Source organism: Cygnus olor, chromosome 11, assembly GCF_009769625.2.
Source record: "Cygnus olor isolate bCygOlo1 chromosome 11, bCygOlo1.pri.v2, whole genome shotgun sequence".
Lineage (NCBI taxonomy): Eukaryota > Metazoa > Chordata > Aves > Anseriformes > Anatidae > Cygnus > Cygnus olor.
Genome location: NC_049179.1, coordinates 15,642,304 through 15,664,647, shown reverse-complemented (window position 1 = coordinate 15,664,647; position 22,344 = coordinate 15,642,304). Strand labels below are relative to the sequence as shown.

Below are 22,344 nucleotides of genomic sequence, written 5' to 3'. Positions count from 1 at the left end.
GTCCATTCTCCTTTCTTCAAACACGGATATCCATCAAAACCAATGCGAAGACATGAAAACTGGTTTCTTGTATAAAGATGGTGACTGGAGACAAGACATTCCTAGAAGTCCACCATCTTAACGCAGTTTTCCAGCTCGTGGAAGACATACAAGGCAACAAAAAACAGATGCGTATGAACAAGCAGAACGGCTGATCTAGTTACTGGTGGGAAAGGACACATCAGAAGGCACATGAAAATGGTCACAAGTTACACTAGTTGCTTCAGTAAGGCCACCATACTACTACTCCTGACCAATATTCCAACTTTACTCTTCGTGTAACAACAATCAACCCCACAGGTGAGTGACAGAAACCAAACTGATCAAATGACTTCCACATGGATGAAAACAAACCACATATTCCCATCTTTATATTTTCTTTCAAGAAAAATAAGCTGATGTACCTCAAGATAACTAGTCGTCCTCCTAACATGCAAAAATCAAGTACAGGAAATTCCGAAATGGTAAGAACATTATTTTAAAACAAGTGATGACCGTAGGAGATGAGAGTGATATACAAGAAAGGTTTTAAAATGTCTTCATGATTTTTGAGTATCTGCACTCTAACATTACTTTCTTCTTTTGACCATGTACATCTTTAACCTCATTTTTAGTCTGAAAGCCAACTCCACCATTATGTTGTTCCCATGATAATTCCGGGCATATTCTCAGAAGTGACAGAGAAATTACCCAGAGTACAGCAAAAAACAGTGGAGCCATCTAGTGGTCTCTCCACCATTCAAGTTTCTCCATTCTCATCTCAAAATAACCAGTAACAGCAAGGCAAACAGCAATGGAACCAGTGCAACAAGCCTTCCTTCATCTGACTTTGACATCTGCCCATGTGTCTCACATTTAATATTCCCCCATATGCAGTCTTCTTACTTGCTTTAAGCACAGTGGAAGACCAGCACAACACACAGAAGAGAATGCAAGATCTCGTAATTCACTTTGCTTTACATTGTGCAACATGTATAGCACTAACTTTATCCAGCCCATGGAATCTACATTTTCAAAGGCAAAAATCAAACATTTCGGTTTGCTGTATTTCTGTTTCTAGCATTCAACTCATCCTCAGTTAAGGCATAAATATTTGGAAGAGTTTCTTTTCCATGCTAAACTAAAGAAACAGCCTGGGATTTTGGTTTGTTGTTTTTGTTTGTATGTTTGTTTTTGCATTCTTACTGGTGTACTACCCTAATTTCAAACTCGGACGTTTAAAGATATTTTGCATATTTTTTACACTGATGTTTTGACTAAAGTACCAAACCACGAAAATTATACCACCACGAAGTTGTCCATTGTTACAATCAAATATTCAGAGGTACTAACAGGAGTGCAGTGCAAACCCTATAACATATTTAAAATAATTCAGTTATTTTAAGAAGTAAATTTAATTACTGATATGAGCTTTCCCTGCCTCTCAAAAATGTGATTCAGTTACACATTACTCAACCTTGAAAGGCCCTTTGCAGTTGGGTTAGCCTTCTGCCTTAGACACTAATGAGATCTGCCAAAAGCAATTTAAGGGCAAGTTTCTCTACTAGGTTCACCTACATTTGATTGTAGCAAAAACTTTGTGAGTAACCCTGTCACATTCACTTTAAACTCTTCTTTTGACCTTGTAAAATAATTAGCAGTAAACAGAACTGGTAATATAATTAAGAATGTGCTACAACAGCCCTTGGTCTAAAAGTTGTTCACATATTGAAGACACCACAATAATGACCAAGTTTCTTCATGTGAAATCTACACTTGCATTAAAAGATTTCACAGGCCTTGTTTACTCACATTGTCTTTAAGGAACATTCTGCTAAAAAATTCAATGATGTTGCTAAAACACACTCCTCCACTAAGACATATGCAGTGATCCTACATTTAACGTAAACCATTGAATAGCCTTTTTTTTCCCCAAATGACATTGAATACTTCATTCCTTCCCTAGCATCAGTTGGGCAACATTCAATTTTTCAAACTTCTATTATTTACTGTTTACTGTATTTGTTTCCAAACACAGCATTTTGGCCGTGATAAATAGCGAGCCTTGGTAGTCTATGCAACAGTGCCAGTTTCCTTCAGATCCCTGGTAACCATTTGACAAGTCTGTAATAACAGACAGAAACCATTCACTGCCACTCCTAAAGGTGTATGGCAACAGCTTTTGAAACATCTAAGATAAAAAGCTTTTGCTTCAAGTTTCTGTAATTACTTCTGTGTAGCTCTACCTAGTAAGAGCTCACAGCAATAGAAGACATTCCTTATGGCCTAAGCCAGGGCCTCAATCCTTTTGTGTCTGTTGAAACTCTGTATTTCTGAAGTACAATATTGAAGGCCAATAACAAAACAATCATGTGTCAATGCAAGTGCATAAGACACCCGCACAGTTACCAAATGTTCAGATTGAAGTTTCTCATGCTGGAAGGTTTATACAACAAAATGACAAATTGCTAGTAAAGGGAATTCACTCCAACAGAGGGAGCTGAATGGACAGAGTGAGGTTCCGACAAAGAAAACCTCAAGTTCTACACTCCAAAGTACATTAGAGATTTTGCTCCTGAAGGCACCTCTCTGGTAACTTTCATACTAGAAGGAAAGGCAGATACGCCCTTTATTGACGTCTAGAGCCTATAATGAGTAAGTAACTAAGTACGTACTCTGGGCAGTCCTAAGTCCTCTTCTACATTATTACGTGTGCAGTAAGCACAGCAGTGAAAGCACACCTCCTCGTGTAGGATCAGGTGTTTTTAGTTGAAAAAGGCTGTTTTCCAGTTTTCTCAGATTTAGAGATTAATCTCCAGTAAGATGTGACCGAGGACTTGATGCAGAGGTGCACTCTTTGGATGTATTATTTTTAAAACCAACCAATTTTTTTTTTTTTAAAAGAGCAAATATCCTGAAGATTTGGGCCTAAATTAAGATAAACCACGTAAATGTTATTGTACTAAGCAAAGCGTGCCAATTTCAATAAAGCTCCTGGTGTCTTCAAGTATTTTCCCCCTTCTAATTCAAATAAAAATGTATTTAAAAATTAGTGTTTCAACTAAGCATGATTATGTTGGCAAACAGAGAAGGGAATACTAGGCTCTCTCAAGATCCATACATTTCTATGTTCTTTTACAAATGCACTTTGAAGCAACCCATTCTGAGGACAACTATTTCTCTAGTTCAGTTTCACATTCATCCCCTCCTCTAGGTAAAGATTGCAAAACAGACAAAGATGGAATAATTACTCAGTGTGTAACTTTGAAGCCAAATTCCTACACAAGACACCAAATCTGACACAGCCTATTTACAATTCAATGATAGAAAACAAAAATGCACACAGAAAGATGCAGGAAACAGAGATAAGGATTTAATATTGAGGTGGAACATCATAATGACTCACATGTTTAAAGATTATAGCAGATGACCTGGGAAGAAAGGCAACAGGGGACAGCACAGCAAGAGTTTCAAGGAATAGTTGGAAGGAGCAACATTTACTTGTAACATAGTAAGAAACATGCCTTTATACATGTATCTGCACTGTGAGAAATAGCTTAAAATTTTGTAAAAAGCAGCATAATAAAATTCACAGAACAGTAGAAGAGACTAAGCAAAGATCACCAAAACAGGCACACACAATAGGAACTGAATTCCTCAAGGTTCATCTGTTTCTATTGTTTTGCTTCAGGATTGAAAATTCAGTGATAAATTGGTTCAAAATGAAGCGTAACAAAAAGCAGCACAAGGCCACAATAACATGTTCACGAGTGGTATCCCCACACACTTTTTTTCCTTCAGAAGAGCTCTACATTAGTCTTCACATCATGTGAGTAGATGAGAAGAAAGCTAGGGACTTCGGAGTACAAGCAGGGAGTGGCTGCTTTTCTAGCACCTAAGGTAGCATAGATGGCAGCTTGTACCAGTTAAGAATGGTTGCTGGAGGTCTCTGCTAACATACGTAACCATTGGACAGTTAAAAATTACCAGCTATCATCTATCCACTGAAACGAGAGTATTTGCATCTTGGAACATTTTTTTTTTCAAGCCATCTGTAGTCTAAGGAAGCCATTACTGAATCAGGTACCCTTTCAAAGGGAAAGCTGTCTCCAAGAAACTGTCTCTTTTAAAGAAACATTGTGAAGCACAGTTCTAGAGGAATACAGAGCCTCCCACTAAAAAGTCACTTCATGTACACAAAATCCAATGGATGCCCTAATTGAAAATGTACAATCAAGGAGTGTGAATTTTAAGCAGAGAGGACAACAAAAGGACTTGAGCATTTCCAGAGACTACTCCCTAGAGAGTCACAGAACATGCTAGAGACAGCAAAAGGTCATCAAGACCAAATTTCTTTTAGTAAAGGGAACTGGAGGCAGACCTACCCCCATATTCATCCTGTACAGAACTGAATGAGTTTTTCTATTCAAGCCTGTCAGTTCTGCATTTGACTGTATGGGGAATGATTCTTAAGTGAAATGTATCAGCTGGCAGTTTAATATAGCCAACTGTATCAACATTACATATGGTTTTCTCTGCAAAGCTGAAACACTGACAAACAGAAAGAGAACAATCATAGAAAAAGAAATATATATGGAGACAATTACTATCTGTTCAAAGACCCTCACTTGATGGCGACAAGCGTAAAAGTACAACATGAGGTGTTTAAGGCAAATTAATCCTTCTATGATACTTTCCCCACAATTTGTTACCTCTACTTTAAGGTGTGTAGTATTTCTCTATGGTGACAGACATCGGCATATCAAACCCTTCTGAACAAGCATATCTATGATTTAAAGAGTTCTCCAAGAAACATGGAGTTAACTTCGAAGCAGAAGGCCAAAGTACCACAATTATGTATGAAAGCTGCTCTCCAGCAAGACAGGTTGAGAGTGCCACCCAAGCATAGCTTTGATTCCTGAGCAGCCCAGCAAGAATGCTGCTGTGCCCTTCTCAGCGAGCCTTCCAGAAACACACACACAAGCACGCTTTAAGGAACTTCAGGATGTATTCACCCAAAAATTTCAGCAAGTTAAACATTATGGCCATGTGTGGTTTTTTGCCTTTTTTAGTTGTTATTAAAGCTAAAAAGTAAATGTTATTAGGAATAACAACTTACCAGTGCTTCAACCAAGAGCAGTTATTTTGCTTACAGTAAATTCCTCAACACATCTGTAGGGAAAACAATATGTTAAACACTAAAATTTAACACAAAAAATCTAGAAAACCTGAACACTAGCCTAAGTCTATTACAGAAGTCCTATCCCTCAATGAAAACATTCCCAGCAGACCACAGTATGCGGTGTAAGAGACATTTTTATCAAAAATTTGAACATGAGGTATAACTAGACAACCTGCTATCAGGTAACTTCTGCAATCCCCCCTCCCCCCCCCCCAAAAAAAAAATCAGACCTAAACCTGCATACAAATCGCCTGGAAAGAAAAAAAAGACATACAAAGCGTACGTATGCTGAAACTGATCTGTCCTCCACATAAAAATAATTAGAATACTCATTTCGCTAAGCGCTTAGAGGCGGTATCAGTTAGGTATAGTAGAATTGTTTAACCCACTGACGTGGAATAAGTTATCTGATCTTTATCCTATAAAGTTATTATGTTCAAGTCCCAAATTTCAAAATTCCACTTGGAAAATGCTTACTGGCAATCCACATCAAACATCTAATCTACATCACCTTAAAGAGAGCTAACAGGATTAAAATAAAACCTGAAACCTAAGCAACTCACCAAACCCCACTTTTCTGACTGTGAATTTCATTTGTATTAAGTAACCCACTACCATAAGCTATACAAGTTATCCTCCTCCTAACATGGAAAAACAAACTGCTTCTCTTGTGATCTCAATCTACTTAGAACATAGCCTCCAATAATGTAAAAAATAACCTATTTGGTGATATCATACTGTGCTTCATTTTCTACAATGTTCTAAACTTCCATCTTCCAACTGATGTCTACTCAGATGTGTAGGAAGAAACAAACAGATCAACAGAACGAATTTATGTGTTGATAATAATTTACTTGAAAGAATTAATACAGGAAAAGATCCCTTCAAGGAAGGGAAAATAAAAATCCAGAGTCCTGAACTGTCACTAACATGCAGGATATCAAAATGAGTATGAAATTTGCATGTTTAAAACATGCATTTAAAAATGTGATCCAACTGCAGTTAACAAATGGAAGCACGAAGCTGAGGTACTTGTAAAATGGTGGATGAGCACTTCATAGAACAAACACAACATGGTTGCTGGACTCTGATCATCCAAACGGCATCTATCAGTCATTTACTCAGAGCACATTTACAAAGCTTAAGACGTGAACTAGGTAAAGAGGCTTACTTACGCCCTTTAAGCCTCCTTTTCTCCTGTATCGAATGCTTCACTCAATAAAACACTTAGAAGATGATTTCATATATAAAGACAAGGTAAAGCTGACAGTTGAAAGATCTTCAACTTACAGCTCTCAGTCACTTCTAATAATTTATAGCACAGCCAAAGAGAAATTGTCCGCATTTAATTTATATTTTCTTTAAAACTAGCATTAGCATCCAGTTATAGTAATTCCTCAGGAACTGTACGAAGCACACAGAATCTGGCTTTGTATCAGCACAGAGGAACAGCTTCCTCTACTAAAACAGTTAAGTTCAGACTTAACCAGAGAGCATTCTTCTCAGCTCAGAAAAATTTTGGAAAACTAATTTAGTATTTTTCAGAGTGGCATCACTAACAACTATTAGAACTTCTCTACTTTAAAGTGAATATTTGAACCAAGCAATGAGTTTTATAAATCAGCACCAAGATATACATAAATGCATATAAATGAGTGATCATTTTTCCACCATTTTCAAATATGCCTTTGCAATCTGAGTTTTGAAATCTTAATTCCCCAATCACATTCACTCCCAAACTATAAAATGCATGACAAAAGCTCAAGGCTTATGCCAAGGACAAACTAGAGAGCTATTAAACTTATGCTTCAGCTGAAAAAAATATTTTTTCTAACACCTAGATTTTCTATTTAGCACTTTTTTATAAATGTCAATTTGAAAATCTTTTAAACAGACCAGTCACATAATCGCTGTAGTTCCTGCGTCATTAAAAAAGCTATCCCAGTTTTAAAAATAAACATGGACTTTTTAGGTAGTTCTACAGTTGTCTTGTATTTATTTTGGAATTACAGAAGAGATGCCATAGGTACAGCACAGCCTACTCCACAGAAAACATGCCTTGCATCACAGGTCTGCTCCCCAAGAGACCAGCACTACTAGCCCTATGAATCAGGCAAGCACATCTCCTTTTCGTAGCAGGAGGTGAGGCCAGCTGCTCTAGAGCTATTGACTTGGCATCAGTTTCTTTCTTGGGATAAATTAAGTAGTTTTGCAAGGAAGATACAACACATCACCATACCAATGACTTTCCACATAAGCTGTCAATCCTATAAATGTTATGCCTCATTAATATGCTGTAGTGTGGTCATGAACTTAAACCTTTGCTTGAATCCCCAGTAACATACATCTAGTCTACTGAAGCCTATCTACCTAAAGAGCAAGCTGCCACTTACTAGATGAGAACATGTTGTTCATACAAGAGAAGAAGGCTCCAAAGAGCTCACAAAAGCAGCAACATATTTAAAACTGTACTATAATATCTATTCAGCACGAACAGCACCATGATGATATAGCAAATACATAAGACAACTAAGATCGAAGTGCTCCATTTCATATACATTATAAAACGCACAGGTCACTCAAGATGGCTCAACTCATGGACACCCTTTTTTTTTTTTTTTTTTAAGAGCAAGTCAATTAAAAGTGATAACTTCAGAAGTTTAAGAATATAACATTAGGAATACAAATCTTAAGTTTGATGAGTTTGTTGACAAGACCCATTATTATGGTGAGGGTTTGAGCATATGCTTTTATCTGAATCACAGTCCAGTCTTGGCTTTATTGTAATAGACTGTGTAACGTGTCTGGCAATTCTGACCCTCTAAATTAAAGAGCCACATAGGATTTCAAGTATGTTCTGCTGGTCCTCCCAAGGTGTCAGATCATTTCTAGCCAGACTTCTGTTCACGAACTTCTTGTCAGACAGTCGCACAATGAAGGTCCAGGACATACCTAACGACCTTGTTCATTTCTTACTAGCTATTTTGTGTCTACTGTATGTCTAATGTATACAAACATAATTCATTTTTATCTTGCATATTAGCAGTAACTCACTGCACATAAAAGTTTATTAAAATCCTATCAGACAGTTTTAAAATGCTTAATCAAAATTGGTATACAACTCCTCTTATACGAGCAGGCTGAAGCCTTCATCCAAGTCAAAGAGAATAGCTGCACTCACGTAGGAGTTCATACGATCAGTATTCGTAACTTATCATGATAAATTGTGTATTTTTAAAAAGCAAATTATCAGGAGTGTTTTTGGGAATTCTGATACATGTCTCCACGAAGATGAATTGAAGCTTTGAGGTCCTGAATTTACACAGAAGTACATTAGCATGGTAAGCTGTGAAAAGGAACCAGTTAAGACAGACAGACAAGATTCCCAACTTCTAATTACACAGTGGTGAGAGCATGGCCCAAGTATAACATGTTACTCTGTCACTAAATGTAGAACCCTGAAGTAAGCGTAAAATAAAATTAAAAAAACACATTAGAAAGCTGACTGATTTCTACTGCAATAAGGACAGACCTTTTAATTCAGACTGAGTGTGGGTTTAGGCTTTTAAGAGTAAATTTAAGTTGAAAAGAGAATTTCTAAGTTTATTGTATAAAAAATCAAAAGTTAAAGCTAACAAACGTTAGTTGCAAACAAATCAATACCTTGAACTTAAATAATCAAACTCGAGAAATAAACTGGATGTCATTAGTAGCAATGGCAACCCTCACAAGTAAAGCTTCATTCTACAATATGTTATGGTCATTTCAGAATCTTAAAAAACCGTCTTATGGCTGACCATAAAAATCTTAGGAAACGTGTTAAGAGACGTTAACGTTACATTGCTTAGTACATAGTGCACTTGAAAACTGTCGTTAAGACTCGAAAGGAAATTCAACGTGGTCTTAGCTAAAGCATTTAACGTCCATTTTGCTTACCAAAATTTACTTCTGGAGTTTAAAAAAACAAAAACAAAAACCAACACAGTGTAACATACCTGGTGTGCACAGTACTGAATTTTGATCAAGGTCTTTTACTTGACCAGCCATCTGAATCTTTGGAAGTAACAAAAATATCCAGTACTACCCTTTAAAGAAAAAAGCAACAAAACAAACAGGTTTGTCTGAAAACAAAGATACGTACAGATTTTACCTACAGTTCTAATGTTCTTAACCAATGCAAACTTTTTGAAAATACAGAACGTGTCTTTCAATTGATAAAAATTGTACCTAGAGTACTACAAGGTAATATACTATCTTTATTTGCTAAGGGTTAACATTCAAGTCTCCAAATAGGAGAAAGAGGCCTCAAAATATTCTTCTGCACAAATACCTGAAGTCTAGAGTTATTTGGCATATACAGATTTTACAATATGCCCAAGCATTAATGCTACGAACTCATTATGTACAAAAAACAGGCGTTTTTTAAAATTGAATGCATGTTTCCACAGGTGAAAAAGGGCAAATGGAACATTTGGGTTCATATGAACATATTGTCATTTCCCACCAAATACAACGCATGTGTGTGTGTATACGTATATACACATGATCTCCTTTTTAAAAAAGCCTTAGAAAAGCTAAAAACAATACAGAAGCAACATATTAAAAATAAAAATAAAAAAAATGATGTACAAGTCTAAAAAGCCTTCTTTCTACACTTACGGTAGAAGTCCAGGTAATTTATAAAGTGTACTCTTTCCAATTTAAAAATAAGATTTTTTCCCTCCCATCCGCACATTAGTGAAAAAGCAAAACCCAAGATAAAAAAATAAGTAAATAAACATACAAACAGAAGTTGTAGCCACTCTTACCTAAGAAAATAAGGTACGAACGATTCTTCTGGAAGCCACTCAGGAACTAAGGTATTGTTCATGGAATTCTACCTAAGAGAAAAAAGAAAGTATGCGAATTTTCAGCATTTTGCTTCATAAAAGGAGAACAAGTAAGATGCTTGAAATGTATTGATCTTTATATAATTAAGTTAGAAAAAAATACTTACGATAGCAGTAACTGTATCTTTAGAACTCAACTCTAAAAATAAAAGTACGGGTGGCTGTACATACTTGGCTAAGAAAAACATTGGAGATGAAGAGTGACTGACATACAACATGCATGATCTGTGTTTTTGCATGAATAGCTCTGATCTGCTCTCCTGTCTCCCATCACTTTGGGCACACGATTAAATACCTAGCCAATTTAATTTTTCCTTAGAAGGAATTTATTGCACAATGCCTCTCAGTCCCTCTACTTCTTTCACATTAAAGTCTCAAGAAGTAGCCTATGCAAAATTAAATGAAATTATTTTGCTATTGCTGGAGATTTTAAAATGGCTTCTGTCATCAGCTTCTGTGAATTTTAAGTCACAAGTTACTCGATCTCCCCAAATAAGGTATCTTTTATTGCCCTTTCAAATAGTTTAAAACCTTCAGGTCCTTTGACCTTTAATGAGATCCCAAAGCTATGCTCTTCAAGACAAGGAACACCGTATTTGCATTACCTTTAGTCAACTTCTCTCGCTTTTGTGAAAAGGCTTAACCTTGAATTTTGCAGCGGTTATATTTACCACCATTACTTCATACTCGAGAGTAAGTTCAAAAATCATTCTGTTAATATGCAGGTAATTTTAATACTATGTCAATGTTACAGGATAAAATATCCAAATTAAAACTCCAGCACCCTATATATATATATATATATAAAAATGCAGAATCACTAAATATACGAAAAATTAAAACGAATTCTTTCCAAAGACAACTGCCATATTGATTTCAGTAGCTAAAAAACAACTCAAAACTACCTCAAAAAAGTCCCCTAATATATTGAAAAATAAAAAATAAAAATACAGGAGCCCCCCACCTAAAGCTAGAACTTTCTTTTCAGCAAAGTGTGCATGTCAGAACCTGTTCTACACTACAGAACTGTTGCTGGGGTTATAAAACCACTATAATCCGAATCTAAAATAAAGACACCAAACACTTTGCATAAAGGTGATAGAACTCCAATGGCTGCTCAAACTTCTATTTCTACCTCAAAAAAAGAGAACTTAATTGTTGAAATGATAGATTCGTATTTTCAGTGAAGAACCGAAAATGTAGATTTACCTCAAACCGCAGTATTTAAAACCTGCACGGAGTTTTATAACCTTGTACAACTATACAAGAAATAAGTCCTTTAAATACAGCTATACACAATCACCAATTAAAATTGAAGTTCCCTATTTAATATTTACCTCCTGCTTTACTGGAGCGACTTTCTATGCATTTGGAATTACAATTTTGCCCCTAAATAGGTAATTGTTGAATGCGAGCCAATGCAAAACAAAACATTCCATTTAAACTCGCATTTTTAGAAAGTCTCGCAATAGGTGTTGTACAACTTCTAAATTATTAACCGACTAAACAACGATAAAAATGCCATATAAACAGAAACGACTGCAAGATCTCTGAAAAACGCATAAACTGAATACTAAAAACAAAACTGTCACCTAATAAACGCTTTTTAAAAGCTTTCACTGTCACAGACAAACCCCTATCGTGTAATTCATATTTAACCAACTACCTTTGCTTCTCCTGCTATAGTCTAAATCACAACTGTAGTATTTTGCTAACTTTAAACTGTAGACTTGGCATGACTTTTGCTTTTTTTCTTATGCTTCTAAGTTTTTGCATTGCCACTTTAACTGCGAAATTATATTGGATTCAATTCTTCGGAGTTTTCTTTAAAGTTTAGCACCTGAACTACTGTTTTTCAAGTGAAGTAAATTTCTATCTATTGTTTCAGTAAGTAATAAGCTGTCTCATCCGCAGCCTATTTTTTTCTTACTGGCTTATAAGGAGTTAAAAGCCAACACCCCACAAAAAAAAAACACCAAGTTTTATTTTTAAGAGAAAAGGACATGGCGTCTTTGTTCCTACAAACTCCGCCGACAGAGCCCGGTTCGTGCAGCACCGGGCACCGAGCGCTCTTTAAAGACCTACGGGGCTAAACATTTCTCCGGTGATGCAGTCCAGCCCTCGGCCCCCCCACCCCCCTCGCCGCTGCTGCATTGGAGTTGGAAGCTGCTGTGCAGCTGCCCCCGAGGGGCTCAGGTCCGCAGCCCCCCCTGCCCGTGTCCCCGTGCCCGTCCCCTCGGGGTGCAGCCCGCAGCCGCCCCCATCCCCTCGCCGCACCGGGCTGCCCGGAGCCCCTCGGTGCTACACGGGGGGGGGGGGGGGGGGGGGGGGGGCTCGGAGAGCGCCCTGCGGTGCGGGAGCCCCTCGGCGGCAGCGGGGAGGTCTCGGAGCGGGGCTCCCCTCACGGCACCCCCAACCCCGACCCCCTCCAGAGCCCCTCAGAGGGGTGGCGGAGCCGAACGAGGGACCCCGGGGAGCGGCGGCGGCGGGAGCGGCGGCGGCCCCCTCCCCCCGCGGGCTCCAAGGACATTTTGTTTTTCCTCTCAAGGACAAAGGACAATGAGGAGCGAGGGGCCCCGCGCACTTACCGGCTCCGCGCAGCCCGCTGCCTGCCAACGGGGGCCCGGGGCGCCGCTGCCCTCCTCGCCCTGCCCGCGGCGGGGCCCCGGCTCGGCGCCCGCCCGCCCGGCCGCTCGGGGCGAGGCGCGGGCAGAGCGAGGCGGCCCCGCCGCCATGGCGCTCCGCTGCGAGGCAGCCCGCTGCCCGCCCGCCCGCGCTCCGTCTCCCCTCCAGCCCCGCAGCGCCGGGCCCGGAGCGAGCCCCGGAGAGCGGCGGCGGAGGCCGTTGGCCGGCCCGGGCGGCTCGGAGCGGCGGGGGCGAAGCGGCCGGGAGCCGGGCGGCGGCGGCGGCTGCTCCCCCGGCCATCTTGTGCCGTGTGTGCGAGCGGCTCTCGCCCGTCTCCTCTCAGCGCCTCGCTCCCCTCCCCCCGCACAACATGGCGGCCCGCTCGCTACTCACTGCGGCGAGGAAGGGGCGGGACCGGGCCCCTGCCCCCTACCCGCGCCGCGCGGCGGCTCCCCCCTCCCCTCGCGCCCCCCCCCTCCTTCATGCCCCGCCCTCGGCTGCGCGCGCGCCGCTCCCCGCTCCCCATTGGCCGCGCCGCGCCCTCCCCGCCAGGCCCGAGGGCGCGCAGCGCTCCCATTGGCCGCGCCGCGCCCTCCTCAGACCTCCCCCTCCCGGCACACACACGGCCCGGGGCCCCCCTCGCGCGCGCGGTGGCCGCCGCCCGCCATTGGCCGCCCGCCCTGCCTCTCAGCGGCCGCCGACGAATCCGAGCGAGCCGTGAGCGGCGCAGGCCGCTCCCCATTGGCTCCCGCCCGCCTCCCCGCTCCCGCCCAGGCCGCCCCTCAGGGGGCGGCGGGAACTGGCTCCGAGCTAGCTCCGAGCGCCCGCCCCGGGCCCCACCTGGCCGGGGCATCCCCAGCCCCGCCCCGCCCCCGCCGGGGCTCCGCGAACCCCGCTCCGAGACCGGGCCCGGCGTCAGCGGCCCGGTCCTGTCACAGCCCCGCCGCCGTCCCTCACAAAGCCGCCTCTGTTCTCTCTCAGCCCTGACAGGGCGTTATACGTCTTATATACACATATATATACGTGTTATATACATGTATACACATATATATACATGTTATATACATATATACACACATATACACACATATATGTACATATATACACAAATATATGTACATATATATACTATATATTAAATATGTGACGTGACATATATACACACGACATGACACACACACCAGGCGCCGGCCAGGCCCAGCCCCATCACCTGCCTGCCACCAGCCACCACCTCGTCAGCACCTCCGCCAAACGCCTCAGACACCAGACACAACACGGTTATCGCGCTTTTTTTAGCCAACGCCATAGAAACTGGCTCCGATGCCAACCTCGCCAGGACACGCGCTCCTATTTTGACTACTGCCATGGAAACCAGATAGCTGCACGATGGGGGCATTCCGCGTGTTCTGGGCTAGTGACAGATGCCCATCCACAGTGGCTCTGTGAGGATGTTCCTCTGCAAGAGGCACACCCAGCTAACATGACTGGATGACACAATTAGTATTTACATGCTTCAGCAGTCACTTTGAGTGATAAGCATGCATTTCTCCTCTCATTTGCACAGCTTACTCCATTAAAAGCAGAGAGGACGATGGCCCATTCTTCCTTTTTTATCTAATAATGTGGGTTGGTACGGCAGCAATTCAATCAACAGTCTTTAAAAAGATTGGGAGAAGTCTCAGGAGCTAGTCTGGGCACTTGAAATCGTGCAACTGGACTTCAGCAGCAATCTCCTGAACCAGGGTCCTGGAAAAGCCAGAAGTATCTGGTCAGCTGGAAAGAATCATTTAGTAATGTTCCTGAGGATAAATGACTTTGAGCTGAGACGTATTTCTCCACAAAATACAGAGAAAAGCAGACCTCTCAGTGTAGGATAGCTGGGGACACACTGTATGGTAGGAATGCACAAAGCTGCTGGCTTACAGACAGTGGTGATACAGCGGTGGCAGTCTTCAAGAAGTGATGTTGGTGGCCTGCACAGTGATATGGGTACCACAGTCTGGAAGCCTCCAGCCAAGGAGGTAATGGTGGGGCAAACCAGCAGATATGCCTCTCATTGGAAGAGAGCAAAAGGCCTTTTACATTTTTTCCACAACAAGAAGAATTGAAGTTCTGGTCTATGGAGAATACTAAGCGCAGGGAGCCTGTTCTGCAACTTCATCTCTATTCAGACTCTTGCAAACTAAAAGCTAATCCTCTTGCTCTCAGTGGAACTACCCATGTGTAACTGTATGCAAAGGTGTTGGCACACACAAAACACAGGTGCTGCTTGTGCTCCTTAGAAAAACGCTAACAATGAAGAGAGGGGAAGGGCAACCAAGATGAGGCTAGATAAAAGTAGGGCACAGCAAAAGCACTGCTACTTATGCAGGCATTTTCACCCAACATTGAAGGTATGACTTCACAGCAAAGATAAAGACTTGAAGTTCAATGCACTACTCTCAGTCTTTCTGTTGTTTCTTCCCCAGAATACATTTCTAGAAAAACATAAAGTTTGATCACTTGCGATAGGCACATGAAAGGATAAAAGAGATCAAACACTCAAGACATAATTGCGCTTTGTAAGAATAGCGTGGTTCTAGCCAGAATAGTTTAAGGTTATAACTGAACAAGACCTAACCTGTAGGCTCAAACCCTTATCTGATCTTCTCTAACACCACCAGACTAATAGATCATTTCTATTTATACTTCATGTACCTTTACCGACAGAAATGTTTTTAAAGTGACTTACTGCATTGCTATTACATGTAACAAAAAAATTACTGGAAGTCTAATATCCTAATTAAATATAGTCCATGCTGCTCTTTTGCTTCCTGGCCACCGAGGCCTAAGTTTCAAAAGAGCTTTCAAAAGAGCTATCCATCACCTCTTCTATTTCTTGGCTTCAAGTGAGTTACATGTACGTGAATGTGAGTATGGTCACTCTCACCAGTCACAACACTCATCAGACAAATTTGCCGTTCACACACCAGTGATGGTCTATCTGTTTGCATTCTTTTTTTTCCTAATGAAATAGGAGAGTGCTAGTCTCCTTTTTCACACTTTTATCTCCCATGGTCAGCTATGTATAAACACCGAATTCTTGCTCCTACGGCCTTTGTGGTTACACCAGTTTTTTCCCTCCAAATCCAGAATTTCTGTGCAAATGCAATTTCCTCCATACAGAGTATTCTTTCTGTTTTAAACAACGCTTTCTTTTTTTTCTTGCTTTGTGTATCATTAAACCTAAATACTTCAGCCATGTTTTATGAACCACTTGTCAGATAATGAGACAACTTAATGTTTCCATTACTAATTCGGGAAATGTTCTCTGAGACTGCATCAGAACTGCTAGAATTCCCAATATAGGCACACAACTTCACTTTCTAGTACCCACCCAAACTGTTTTCTTCTACAACCTTTCTTCCTCCTCCCCAGCTTCCACGAGGACTGTTATTATCCCTTTGGGACAATATGCAAATACACACTGTAATTTCTCAGGGCAGTGTCCCTGCCTGCCCCAACATGCCCCCTGAAACAGAGGATACCAAGAGGTCGGTGAGAAAGCTGGTTCTTTAAGATACGTTACATGTTCTTTGGAGCCACAAACATAATGGAAAGGCCAGAGATTTGACAGCAATATTCAACTAAAAGATTAAGCGTTGTATCTGCCTTTTGAAGTGGAGAACAGGAGTCTGAACAAGACTGGGAGATGCGCCGTTTCACAAAACTTTCCTTCAACCAAAATTAACATTTTCCAGGAGAAATCAGTAACAATTTTCTAGGCCCCAAACCAAACAGAATAGTTTGGATTATTTTAACAGAGAATATGCAAACAGGATAACAAATGTCCTTTGAATACAGCAAGATATTTTGTGGTAGGCATTTCAATTCTTCCAGGCAGGGCGTTCACAGAAATTGTTGCTTTGTCCCAAATTAAGTCTATTGCTATGTATTATTTTTGTATTTTTGTACGTAACATGAAATATGTACTAAAGCAAACAAATAAACAATCTGCTTTTTTTTTCTTCTGTTTCCTTCCTCAATAATTCACTACTAAAATCACAGTAATTGTCCAAGCAGATACAAATTACCCTCTATCACACTTCTGAAAACCTGTGATTTCGGAGCAGCGTGCACAAAGAGGCTGTGCAACTATAGCTATGCCCCTGCTGCTTTCTTTTGTGGACTTTCCATAGCGGCTAATATTGATTTGACTAAACTTTGACACAGAGTGATGTCAACAGACAGAAATGTAAATAAAGACAAAGTTCTTCCAGGCATGGAACCAACTTCTCTATGTGACTGTAAAGATTATTATGTTACATTGATCCTAGCTAAAGATTTTTGCTACTGTCACAAGGCAATCAGTAACAACAGCACCAAGAATGGTAACAATTCTAGAAATCAGCTCATGCTATTCATTTTCTCTGGGTCTGGAACTGGAATTCAAGCCCAGACTTTTGTTCCAGCCTGTAATGAATAATTGCAAACACATCTACACACAGAGAACTTTTGCATACGCCCTTTTTGTTTCTATGATTTAACACTGAAAACCAAGATTATGTTAATATGGCCGTTTTGCCAGCACTTTTATGGTGCACATATTTAGAATGATGAACCCTGTGAGCAGCAAGAAAAAGACTTATTACCAGGAATAATTAGAAACAAATTCTCATCAGTGTCATAAGCATATGGTAAAGAAAAAAATCTTTCAGTCTGCTAAGCCAAACTCCAGTGTTTTTGCAGTTTATCCCAAATCCAAGCTATTTTAACCAAGATCCAGCTTTTCTTACTCATGTTTTCAAAGAAAAGCAAGTTATCAATAAAAGTATAAGTCATAAGGGAAGTAAGAAATGGAACCCATATATTTTGAGGGATTTAGTCTTCTTTCCTAAGCAAATTTTTAACTTGTTGGTCATAATGCCTCAGACAAATGGTATTGTTTCTGCACACATGATCTAGTGGCCTGGGCTCAGATTTTAGATCCAGGACCTCCTGAACAACCTACCCAGCTCATTACTTCAGTTTTGCATAAATTCGTGTATACAATAAGGCAAAAAAAAAAAAAAAAAAAAAAAAAAAAGGACAGGACTCATTATTATGCTTTATACTAACAAAGGAATATACATACATTTTTCTTGAGAAATCAAGACCACTTTTTTAAGGACCACTTTTTTAAGGAGCTCTGAAATTTCAAGTTTGTTGCTTTTATTACAGATCATCTTCAAGTTAGCCCCTGTTGCCATCTTAACCATAAGAAATAGTAACCACCTCAGTCAAGGTACTTTTGCTGTATTTTGTCAACATCTAACATTTAACTATTGCTTTAAATGGCAGTTGTAGAGGTATAAGAAAAGTGTGAATGATACATCAGCCCTTATTTTGATTTTGATATTTTAAACCTCTAGACTGATTAAAACAGAGAATTTGGGTAACTGTGTAGTATGTTTAACTGCCTCTTAAAATAAGACACTGGAGCTTGGAACAACAAATCTATTTCTTTACACCTTTTTTAACCTTGGCTACCTACATAGAATGATCTAGTTTGTCAAGTTCAGTTCCTAGGGTAACTATTAAACTATTCTTCTTGGCTTGGGAAAGTTTTAGAAGAAGACTGGGACATGTTAGAAAAAAAGAAAAACTGATTGGCCATTTTGCCTGTACCTAGTCAGACACTAGAATTTATAGAAGTGCTAACAATAGTCTTTACATGAAAAAAACTGATGCAACTTTGCTTATTAGTGACATCACCTTTGAAAGCAAACAAGAAAACAACATGGACCTTCCCAGGAACTTTAATACCAATAGCTACCACACGGAAGGCAAGTTGTATAATTTGAGTTACGTACTCTAACTTCTCTGTACTAATGCAGTTTGTGGGTTTGGAAACTTGCAGGACTGGAAACATGCAAAGATTAGACATATTGATAGGGTTTAAAATATGTTTAAAAGTTGGAAACTACAAGCAGTGTTCTTTTTCTTACCATTCTGGCTGTGTGTATGGTCTGTGGAGTGATAGAAGTGTTCTGCTGAGCTGGGAAATGGTCATCATTTTATCTAGAGTCTGAAAAAAAACATTGGCAAGATTAAGAGAGCCATGCCCAACCTCACGCTTCAAAATAAAGATATCATTCTCTATTTTTCAAGATATTATACAATTGGTATGAGAAGAAAACATTTTATAGTTTTTAAGCGAACTCTTCAGAAAATTTGGAATTTAAATGTTGCTGGGAAAAATACATTTCAGAAATTCTAGACAGTAAAAGTAGAAATGTATTTTAAAACTCAAAAAAAATGAAACTCTAGGATGATTCATTCCCTGTGCAGATTTAAAGCTCACTTTCCAAAATCGTTCATCTGTCCGTCCTTCAAATTTATTTTCTTCAAATGTGAGCCAGTAATGCTTGATTGCTTAAGTGTTTAAGAAATATGATGAGAAAAGGGAAAATAGACTTAGCACAAATATGTGTTTACACGTCAAAGTCAAGGGGAAAAACAATTATAAGCTGTAATTTTTATCTTCCATTAAATCTCAATTTGGATTCTAGTGAAGCGAGACTTAGGAAAGTTTAGATGACAAACATAATGAAAAAGCAAGCATTCCTTCTTAGTAAATCTCTTTGGAGCTCTGGAGGCATTGGGGCTTCATGCTAGCCTTGCAAACGTGATAAATTTCACTCAAATTGAACAAGATGAATTACAACTACACTAGAATGAAGAGAGAAACAACCCAGGCCTCTGAAAATGAAATACAGAACTGGAATTTTTATTTCAAGCAAGTTGAACAATTTAGTAATGGCCTGTTTCCATAACAATCTTCATTCTCTTCTGTTGTGTACAGGTAGCTCCATAGGGCACTTTATTGATTGCTGTATAATAGTTGACAAAATGATGCATTATTCAGAAAATTGCCACATGCAGTGAAAAAGAACTGTGCTTTTCGCTGAAAGCTTACAACAAGCATATACTTTTTTAATTGTATAGACAGCCAGCGTGACAAAGTACTGAATCACCCTTCTGTAATGGACTGTATACATAAAAGAGAAGAACTCTTATATTTGTAGCTCCAAACAAACTTCTTTATATCTGTCAACACTTGTTAGATGTGGAATCAAATCAATTTTTGATGTAGCGATACTATAGCAGAGACATGCTTGGATTAGAATGTCACCTTCCCAGAAATAGCTTCTGTGTCAGACTGATCTTACCAATGAGGTTTATTTTCTTCCTAAAGTCGATTCACTATACACTGGCTCCTGCCAGCGCTTTATCCAGCCAGGAGCACTCATCAGGCTGGGGACTCGAGAAGTTTTTTGCATGTCAGGCATGTCGTCCATTGAGAATTAGCAGCTTTAATTATTGCAGGCAACAGATTTGCATGCTGAAACAAATACTCTCTCTGACCGAGCCATCAATGGTGATAATCTTGTCTCAGCTTTCATTCACATTCATTCACAGTTTTGTTGTTGTTGTTGTTGTTGTTTTTTAATATTTACTCAAAGATGAGTATTAGAAGGCTAACTGGTGATAGAACATGATCAGCCCAAAAACATGATTGGTGATAGAACATGATCAGCCCAAGAAAACACTGTCAGTACAATACTGCTGCAGAATGGGGCCAGTGCCTTTTTGAATAATTAGGGCAGAAGCGTGAACACAAATATCTTGGGTCAGACATCCACAGTGCTTGGTCACTGTCTGAAAAACCTGATCACAACTTTCATTGTGATTTCACCCAGCAGAAGACCTGGATCAGACTTTCCATGCCCAAAAGATCACTTATTTTCTTCAAGATTTAATTGTAGATTCAACAAGAAGTTATTAAGTCTCTCTACAAGCATGTCTCATTTTAGAAACACTTAATTTAATAATAAAAGCTAAGATACTCCAAATATACAGGCCTTAAGTTATGCATCTGTGCCTTTAATTCAGCTCTGAGTCATTAAGGTCAGTAAAATCACTCCAGTTTTTTCTTGGTGTGTCTAAATGGAATGTTGTCCTAAGGATCTGGAAGCATATGAAGTGAATTTAGGAATGAAATCTGTGAATTTTGCGTAAGAGTGAGCATATCCTTTCACACATGTACGTACAACTGCATCATTATTCTTTGTGTTCTCCTCAGCGTTTATTTTTCTTACCTATTTTTATTAATAATGGAAAAAGGAATACTAAAAACTAAATTATGCTAGCTGTTTCACCTTTTATTCATCTCCTTTAGCATACTTCTAAAACCTTCTCATGAAACCGAATATTGATTATCCAGAGACCAAACGTCAGACTGTTAAGTAGAAGTGAATTGGTCCAAATAAAATGCGTTTAATTAGGAAAACTATCTACAGTTTTCTTGTAACACAAGCCATTCACGTTACTGGTATTAAACAGTACATTTGAACACTCTGACCTAGTACATAAGATAAACAAGTCTCCACAACACTTTGGGGAGAAAATGTATGGGGAACATGAGTCCATATGTGTAGGAAATAAAGTAAAATGCTTGAAAAATTTAGAATCATAACACAAGCAAAACTGAAATACTGAGTTTAATAACTGACTTTTTTCTTAAACTCAATTATTAAAATATTTCACTGCTAGCTAGCATATCAGGTGCTGATAAGGAATATTCAGAGACGGTACTTTCGCTGCATGAATGAAATCTGTTCTGTTTAAAAGATTAATAAAGGATTATCTTTATTTTTCTATATACACACAAAGATAATGAGAATTGGAACCAAAAATGAAGTTGAAGATCAATTATTTATATGCAGAAAGTCTACTCAATTGATGTTAAAATGTAATTAAGATCAGGAGAAAATGCAACCTAACTGAGAGGTTCAGAAAGGCATATTACTATGTGCTGGAAAAGTAATTTTTATAGATGAATACTATTTTATGCTTTATATTATTATTAAAATGCAGAGTCTTACAAAAACAAACCAAAGATGTACATGAACTTTGTACTAGAGCTCCATACTGTATTCACTCCTGGCGATCAGTGTACACTGCATTCAGGGTATGCTTGACCTGTGGATTTAATGTATACCCAGCAGAGTATAAAAGTGTAATCAAGAAAATAATGATCTTGAGGTGGCAAAAAGGCCTCTTTCCATTGTTCTTCTGATATGAAGGAACCACTGCCTCAGAGAATTCTTCACGGATGACTGGCTTGAAAGGAGACACTCCTTTAGAGCCAGAGAGGGGATCGGACACCTTGAAAAACTAAACTGCAGTTAACATGGAGAAATCTGACTGAATCCTGCTTTTCTTTGTGACTAAAGCTTTCTGAAATCCTGGCACTGTATTTGGGTCCTTTCCCCTCCCTGGCAGCCCCAGCTCTCCACCCCATCTCCTGAGCAGGGCTGGATGAAATGTGCCATGGGCTGGGGTATTTCTGGGCTATGCATCACTGACCTGACAACCGGCACATCGATACTGACAGCCTGGTCAGCAAGAACGGCACACAAGTGAGCCCTTGCACTCATTTTGTACTTCTTCATTGGAAGCACTTGTTTGTCTCTATAACCCACAGCTTCCCCCAAACTGAACTGAAATTTGTTGGAAACCGAGCATCAGATCAAAAGCTGAAGGCCTCCAACAGCAGTTTCATGAGCCCTGCCTCCTTAGGAAGCCAAGATAAAAATACAGCTGCAT

General features: G+C 39.8%; 1 protein-coding gene across 15 annotated transcripts in view; it reads right to left on the bottom strand.

Moving 5' to 3' along the window:
• Positions 1–22,344, bottom strand: part of CHD2 (chromodomain helicase DNA binding protein 2) — a 96,916-nt gene that overhangs the window by 58,458 nt on the left and 16,114 nt on the right. For 8 of the 15 annotated variants that reach the window (XM_040569964.1, XM_040569965.1, XM_040569968.1 and 5 more), the window contains 4 exons: positions 18,681–18,760; positions 10,009–10,080; positions 9,196–9,285; positions 5,138–5,190 (listed from right to left, as the gene is read on the bottom strand). The gene's annotated coding sequence lies outside the window, so the exon portion shown is untranslated. Of the gene's footprint in view, positions 1–5,137; positions 5,191–9,195; positions 9,286–10,008; positions 10,081–10,196; positions 12,343–12,677; positions 13,152–18,680; positions 18,761–21,620; positions 21,904–22,344 lie in introns of those variants that run through there. The other 7 variants (XM_040569962.1, XM_040569963.1, XM_040569961.1 and 4 more) reach the window with 5 other exon arrangements.